This window comes from Thalassophryne amazonica, chromosome 3 (genome assembly GCF_902500255.1).
Source record: "Thalassophryne amazonica chromosome 3, fThaAma1.1, whole genome shotgun sequence".
Classification (NCBI taxonomy): Eukaryota; Metazoa; Chordata; class Actinopteri; order Batrachoidiformes; family Batrachoididae; genus Thalassophryne; species Thalassophryne amazonica.
In genome coordinates, this window is record NC_047105.1 from 83,474,182 (window position 1) to 83,482,541 (window position 8,360).

General features: G+C 43.7%; 1 long non-coding RNA gene across 1 annotated transcript; it reads left to right on the top strand.

Annotated features, from left to right (window-relative positions):
- The first annotated feature begins 650 nt into the window (after positions 1-650).
- On the top strand, positions 651-8,131 carry LOC117507960. The gene is made up of 3 exons (XR_004559908.1): positions 651-1,056; positions 5,273-5,275; positions 8,120-8,131. It is a non-coding gene; the product is annotated as an uncharacterized LOC117507960 (long non-coding RNA).
- The last annotated feature ends 229 nt before the right edge of the window (positions 8,132-8,360 follow it).

The following is an 8,360-nucleotide window of genomic DNA, read 5'->3' on the forward strand; positions in this document are numbered from 1 at the left end:
TTTTTTTTTTTTTTTTATTAATTTGCAAAAATTACCCCCCCCCCCCCCCCCCCCAAAAAAAAAAAAGAAATTGTGAGTAGAATTTTGAGGGGGAAAAAAATTTACTCCATTTTGGAATAAGGCTGAAACATTACAAAATGTGGAAAAAGGTGAAGCGCTGTGAATACTTTCCAGATGCACCATAGCAAAGTGCACATCTCCACTCCAGGTGCACAATCAAATTTATGACTGCACGTCAATACTCTGTGTGCACAGTCCAAATTATTGCCGGTTTGGAGAAATGAGCAGTGACGATGTGTGAGCTGAGATTTATCAGATCGCATCTTTTGTCAGTCTGCTTGAATTCCTCTTTGGTGTTATTTTTCTTGCACGTGTCTTTAACAAATATTTTCTTGGTGTCAGAGTGAGACTGCACCTCCCTCGTCCTTGACAGTCTCATTGTGCATGCTGTGAAAGCTTAAATCCAGAAAGAGAGGAGGGGTTTTGTTTAGCGTGAATTAACCCATTCTACCGCTCATCCTGGTAACATCTCAAACACGTGCTTCCAGGTATGTGTACAGATGAGTCTCATATGTTATCTGTTACACAAAGCCTCATAACAAAATACATTGCTGAATCATGCTGTAATCACAGTGATGCAGCAGATGCTGCTTACCTCAGCATGATGAGAGAAGATGAATTTCAACCACGTATCTGGGATGGGAGTCCCTAAAGCTGCTGAGCAGGGGCTTAAAATGCTATTTTATAATGAATGCATTTTTACACTGAATCATCTGCTCTTTGAATCGCGGTTTACTTCTGTCTTGAGGACTAATAAAAGGTAAATCACTGATAATTTGAAAGGAGGTGGGAAGGAGACAAGATCTGGACAGCTGTTTAGTTACATAAGATGGTGTACAAGTGGAGATGAGGAAGAAGAGGAGCAACGTGAAGATGAGCAAGAAATCTACAGAGGAATGAGGGAGAAGAGAGCATCCACGGGTCATTGCAAAGACACAGCTGGAGCTCAGGTTCGACACCCTTGCTTCCCCCGTCCATGGCAAAATATACCACACAGTGAAAGACGAAGTAAGCAGTCTTGAGCTAAATAAATCCATTGCTTCAGAATGTTATACGAGGTCTGTGAGAAAAGTATCCGACCTTTTTATTTTATGCAAAAAATATATGGATTTGATTCATATGTTTTTACGCCAGCCAAACTTGAACCTTCGTGCGCATGCGTGAGTTTTTCCACGCCTGTCGGTTGCGTCATTCGCCTGTGGGCAGGCTTTGAGTGAGCACTGGTCCACCCCTCTCATCGTTGTTTCATTGCGAGGAAATGGCGTAATGATTTGGGCTTTTTTTCCATCAGAATTTTTTCAGAAACTGTTAGAGACAGGCAGCTGGAAACCATTCGAAAAATTTATCTGGCTTTCGGGGAAAATTTTACGGGCTTCACAGAGATTAAGGACTGTTACTACAGCTTTAAGGACGCTCCACAATGGCGCATGGCGCGCTGCGCTCCGAGCCGCCATCGAGAGGCAGAAACCACCACATCTTTTCTAAACGGATGGCTGTGTGGAGCCGTGACCGTCGTGTGCAATTTCTCTGGTTATCACAAGAGCTGGACATCAGCCATTTTCCGGCAGATTTCACTTTTAACAAGAGATTTTGTCATGGAAAGCCGCGCGGAGGCTTTGCGCGTCACGACTGATTTGCTGATGAAGCGAGACAAAGAAACACCTCAGTTTCGGAGTATTAGAGGACAAGTTGGGACATGCCTATCTCGGCTTTCAGTGCTTACCAGTCGAGTGAGTATAAGAGAAATTGTGGAGAGCTGGGCTTGAAAATGTTCAGGAAATGATTCATTGTTTTGACAAGCTCAAAGCATTACATAAAACAATTATTTCAGAAAATGATTAATTATTTTCTCATAGCAGGAAGTAAACACTTCCTTCAGAAATTATTGTGTCTCTGTAGTATGAGCATTGGACAACCAATCTGTAGACCAGGGTTTGACTCCAGGTGCATACACTTCATTTTACTTGTCTATGACTTTGGAAAACACATTTCATCTGCATTGTCCCAGTCCATCAACCTGTAAATGGCTCCTGGCCTTAGCCTGAGATGGACCGGTGTCTAGTGTAGACTCTCCTCTGCTTCATGCTATGGTATCCAGGGTATACAGGATTAGGTCCCGCCTGATGAACCTCAAGGACGTTGGTCTCTCTCTGTTTGTCTCACTCAAAAATAATTCACCGCTTTAAAATACTTACTTCAGAGACTGCTTCATCGCCTCAACGCCTTCATATAAGGAAAAGGGGTTGGCAGAAAAGGAATTTAGACAGCAGAAGTCATGAAAAAAGCAGACAGTAGTACAACAAGATGTGGCAAAGGGTTAGGGCCCCTTCACACATAACACGATTGAAGTCGACTAGCGCACAAAGGAGGAATTGCATGCCATTTGTGAAAAATTGTAGCTGCCTCCAATGTCTTGTACACGTGTCGCTACAACTATTTGAGCACACCAGCATCTGGCAGGTGTCGGCCAAATTCCAGGTGACACACAAACATCTAACACTGCTCGTTTGACACTTAGAAAATGTGCGGCCATTCACACTATCATCACAAAAACAGCAGACAATCACTGTTGAGCTGGATGTGAAATTTGGCAAAGTGCCCCATGACTATGGAGTTGCAAAAAGCCACACACATGGTGCATGTGTCTGGCATGTGTGCGTGTGTGTTGTTCCCCCCTTCCCTGCTAAACACATGTGGCGTATGTAATGCCCCCCCCACTCCCCCTACACATGTGGGGGGGAGCGGGGGGAACACTAAAGGAGAAAACAACTTATAAAGATGAGCCAGAAAGAGGCACTAAGTACTACACTCCATCCTACATCTACAGGAGTTGTTATACATACGTAGTTACTAAACCTCACTCCCCAACAGCCCAAAAGAATTCTCTGGTCACAAGGTCAAAGCCCTGGGTTTTAGCCTTTAGTCTGACTTCCATGCCGAGGATCGTGAGTTCATGTCCCGAGGGGAGCGAATGGGCGGAGTCATAACAACACAATGCAGAGTACATCCGCTACAGTGGTGCCATGTACTCGGATGGGAGTGAGCTTAGGGGGGTGAGTGTAACAGAAGCCAGCAGGAGTTGCTGTACATATGTACTTAGTAAACCTCACTTCCCAACAGCTCAAAAGAATTCTCTGGTCACAAGGCCAGAGCCCTGGGTTTTAGTCTTCTGGTTAGAGAGCCCAACATACATACCGAGGATCATGAGTTCACGTCTTGAGGGGAGCGAATGGGCGGAGTCATAACAACACAATGCAGAGAACATTTGCTACATACATACGCAATTACATAACAAATAACAAAAAATAATGATCACGTAAGAGAGAGTGACACGTTGGTGTGTGTGCTGGACAGACGGGGGTGTGTCCGCCAACTGTAGCTGCTGTTGAGATCTCTGGTTTTGGACATCCCAGCTGGGGAACACGTACCGTATTTGGACGGACGTGACCTAACAACTGTCCACTGTGACGCGCGTGTGTCTACTTGCTATCCTCACGTGGACATACATAAAAGTGGCATGTATTTTTTCCCCACAGCAGCTGCGCGATGTGGTTACACATGCTCCAGCTCCTTGCACTGTGTTCCCGCTGTGAAGGTTTCATGCATGCTCATGCAAAAAAACCGTCACAGTGGGATTGTTCACTCCTGGTGACCACATGTCCCTTCCGACGTCAGCTCGATGTTTTCATGGTTTACTCATATGAGCTGTGATGCCGTGTTTTGCCCTGATTTGTACTTATTCGTACTATGTGTGAAGGGGCCCTAAGGAAAGGTCATATAACAAGCTGCATGTAAAGTTGAACACTAAAGGAGAAAACAACTTATAAAGATGAACCAGAAAGAGGTACTGAGCTGGTAAGGATGTGCAGGAGATTAGTCTGATAAATTTAAAAAAACGCAGATGGAAATGTGTTAACTAGATAGATAGATAGCTTTTATTATCATTGTCATTACAACAACGAGATTTCCGCACTCACATTCCACAGACAAACAGCAATTAATCCACAATTATTACTTGTTTACTGTAATATTGGCACACATCAGAATTAGGACAACACATATACATTTGACATTGTTTATGTGCACTAAACTTGAAACAGTCCATTTTTCAAATTGAGGCGATGTGAGTGTGTTGGTAGAGTCGCGCCGCCTGCCAGCTTGAGAGGAACGGGGGCCTGCCACGGGGGGCAGGAAGAGAGGTAAAAGGAGTAACTGGAGCATGCTTCAGTCCATGTGTAAGTCAGTTATTGTCTTTGTGGGTTGAGATAAGAATGGAGCTGAATAATCTCACCAAGGCCTGAATAAATTCCTCTGGAGGTAAACAGTGGGCAGTTGACCTTGAGGCTAGATAAGCCTGAAGTGTTGTAGCTGAGGAGTGAAAAACACTTTTTAACAGTCCCACTTGAACAACCAAATCCCAATTATGAATTAAGAATATTCCCAATTATGAATTAAGGATGTTCACCGGCCTCCGAAACCTTCAGCTTCAACTGCAAGGCACGCATCAGCTCCAAGGTGTCATCCAATTTGCGTCTGAGTTCAAGAGTCAACACAGTCTGAGAATGCACTGCCTTGCCAACCTCGTTAATCAGGATGGACAAGTGAGGGCCCGTGCTTCTTGATGCCACCGTCTTGCCAATTTTCCGGTAGATCAGGGCAGCACATAAGCCAAAAAGTTCCAGCCCTGCTGCTATGAGACCAAAAATGAATAAATCCTCAACATCCTCAATGGAGAAAGGCACCAAGCATGCAACACGCCAAGACCCCCAGGAGTCGAGGACATAGCCCGCAGGATACGTTCCATCTGGGCAGGTAGGATCCCCCGGTCCTGACCTTCTTGTAGAAAAAATGGTATCAATAGCATTCAGAGACCAGCTGATCAATTCCATGGTTAATCCAATAGTAGTCCAATAGATCCAGAATCCAATATAGTTTTGAGGAATTCACAGTCTGGTGAAGTAGGGACTTGAAGGTTAAAGGCAGAGAGATAAGGGAGAGTGGAGGAGATGCGACTGCCCTCGTTGGAGTCCCAAGCTGTTTTAGTAGGCAAAGTGTTTTGATAATGTGGAGAGAATACTTTGAGTAGCTGGTGAATGAAGAAAATGAGAGGAAGAGATGGTTAGATGATGTGGAAAAGTAAACCAGGAAGTGCAACAGATTAGTAGGGATGACGTAAAGGCAGCTATAAAGAGGATGGAGAGTGGAAAGGCAGTTAGTCCAGATGACAAACCACTGGAGACATGACAATGTTTAGGAGATGGCAGTGGAGAACCAGAATGTTTAATAATATCTTGGAAAATAACAGGATGGCTAATGAGTGGAGAAGAGTAATGTTCCAGATTTAAAAAAAAAAAAAAAGTGATATACAGATGATATACACAGCTTTAGTAAAGACAGAAGCATAAAGTTAATCAGCCAAGACATGGAGTTATTGGAAAGAGCAGTGAAGCTAAGCTTAGAAAAGAGGTGAAGATTTTCAAGGAATATTGTTTCATGCTTAGAAAGAGCACTATACATGCAATGTTTGCTCTAAGAGTGCTGATGGAGAAATCTAGAGAAGGCCAGAAGGAGTTGTGTGATGTGGTTGTGGATTTAGAGAAATATCATGACAGGGTGCCCAGAGAAGAGTTGTGGTATTGTATGAGGAAGTCTGGAGTGGCAGAAACATCTGGTGCAGGATATGTGCAAGAACAGTGTGACAGCAGTAAGATGCACAGTAGGAATGACGAATGTGTTCAAGGTGGAGGTTATATTACATTAAGGATCAGCTCTGACAGCTTTTTTGTTTGCAATGGTGATTGACAGGTTGATGGATGAGATCATGATCTGTAGTGAGAAGTTAGAGTAGGCTGAGACTAGCTTGGAGAGATGAAGATGCTGTTGAGAGATGGAGTCCATGTGTGTGAATGAGGGGAACCTGGTGGAATCGTGCAGTTACAAGGAGTACAGGTGATAAAGGTAGATGAGTTTAAATACTTGGGTTCCACTGTCTAAAGTGTAATGGAGAGTGTGGTGGAGAGGTGGATAAGAAAGTGTAGGCAGGGTGAGGTGGGTGGAGAAAGGTGGCCAGCTGTGATGTTTGACAAAAGGGAATTTACAAGAGTGAAAGTGGAAGTTTAAAAGACCGCAGTGAGACCAGCTATGTTAGACGGACAAGGGTAGTGTGAACAAAAAGACAGGAAACAGAGCTGGAGATGTGTACTCTTCTTTGGGAGTGACAAGGATGGACATTTTTAGGAATGAGTGTATCAGAGGGACACCACAGGTGGGATGCTTTGGAGACAAAGTCAGAGAGATGAGATTGAGATGGTTTGGGCATTTACAGAGAGACCCATCGAGAAGGATGCTGAGGATGGAGGCACCAGACAGGAGAAGAGGGAAACCAAAGAGGAGGTTTATGGATGTGGTGAGGGAGGACATGCAGGTGGTTGATGTGACAGATGAAGATGCAGAGGACAGGGTTGAGCTGGAGACGGATGATCTGCTGCATTGACCCCAAAAAGGAGAAGCCAAGAGAAGAAGAAGTTCTATCCTCATAACAGTAAGTGAAGTTGTTTCAGAAAATGATTTTGATGTGCCCAACTCACTAAATTAAGCCATTGCATTAAAAAACAACAATTGTTCTGTCACCTTCAAATTGAGTGCTTCCACTCTTGACTTGGCTCACCTTCAAATTCCTCAATGAAACAACTGTTTCAGAAAATTATTCATGATTTTACATGTCATGGACAGGATTTCAGTTTGCAGTCGGGGTGTCCAGTTTGGTGACCACAGAATTGCATCTCTACTTTTTGTGGATGATGTGGTTCTATTGGTTTCATGAGACAGTGACATTCGATGCACACTGGGGAGGTTTGAGGCCAACAGTGAAGTGACTGGAATGAGGACCAGCACTTTCAAATCTGAGACGTTGGTCCTTTGTCGATAAAAGGTGGATGGTCCCCAATGGGTCATGGGAGAGCTATTGTCTCAAATGGAGGCGTTCAAGTATCTCAGGATCTTGTTCATGAGTGGGCGTAAGACGGAGTGTGACATGTTGATTTCATACTCCATCCAGATGGATTGGGGTTGCATCTAAGGTCCTACAGATGCTGTACTTGACCACTGGAACTGAGCTAGAAGGCTAGATTCTTGGTTGACCTAATGTCCAAAAGAAAGAGATCATTGATACAAACCATTCCCCCATCAGTTATATGAGCTTACTCTCAGGGGCAGAATGGAGTCCATTTTTTGAGTTGTGTTTTGTATATGGGGTCAAGGTCAAGGTCAAAATGAAGGTCAAAGTTCAAAATAACACACTTTAATGTAAATTCACTGGGAATTTAGATAGTAGATAGGCATATTTCAATGAGAAAATGGCAAACAGCCTTAAACAGTACACAATAAACAGTGGTTGTCACAATCCTCATTATTCCTCAATGCTCCTCTTCATCGTCATTGTCATCTACACCTAGCTCCTCTTCATTGTCTTCGGTGTCCATCTGATTTTTTGTGAATTGACTACAACTTGCAACGCTTCCCTCACACTTTAAATAGTTTGTGCATGAAAGTCCTGCATGGAAGCAGCTGCAACGTGCCCCACTGCATGCCTTGTCCTCTGCACTGCAGCTGCAGCTCACTACATCCAGGAGCGCTTGGGGAGCAACTGGCACTGTTGATATGGTCACTATGATGGTTGAGCCTTTGATACGCCAACTCAAAGTTGCACAGGTAGCAACCAGTGTAAGTCAACTCTCCTGACTATATAGAACACATTTCCATGAAAACATTTTGAGTAATTAACACTGCAGGGTCCCATATAGGACATATAGGGTTAGCAAACCGACTAGAGGTAGAGGGGTTGGCCAAGGACAGGGAAGTGATGAGCTGTTTTATCTGCTGCAGAAAATGAGTGAATGAATGCATTCATTCATTATTCGTTAATGAATTTCATATGTCCAACCAAGGGTGTAGCACCAAATTCTGGGCCCTATAGGTACTAGCCATCTTGAAGCCCCCCCACTGTTATGTTCTCTTTTATTAATGGAAACACCAAATTTCTAATGCGTAGTCAAACCAGTTCTAAATCATGTATGCCTTAGATCACACCTGGGAGTCAGAGCCCTTTTTAAAGTTGGGGGAGCATTATTGAGTTGGGGGGCCTGGAGGACCAAATTGCACCATGTTCTAGAAAAATGGTGCAGTTTGGTGCATTCCCGTGTATGTTAACAGACATATACCCCAGTGTTAACTTGACTACAAATTAGGATTAGGGTTACCTATACAAGATCTACAGTCACAGAAAAATATCTAATTTAACA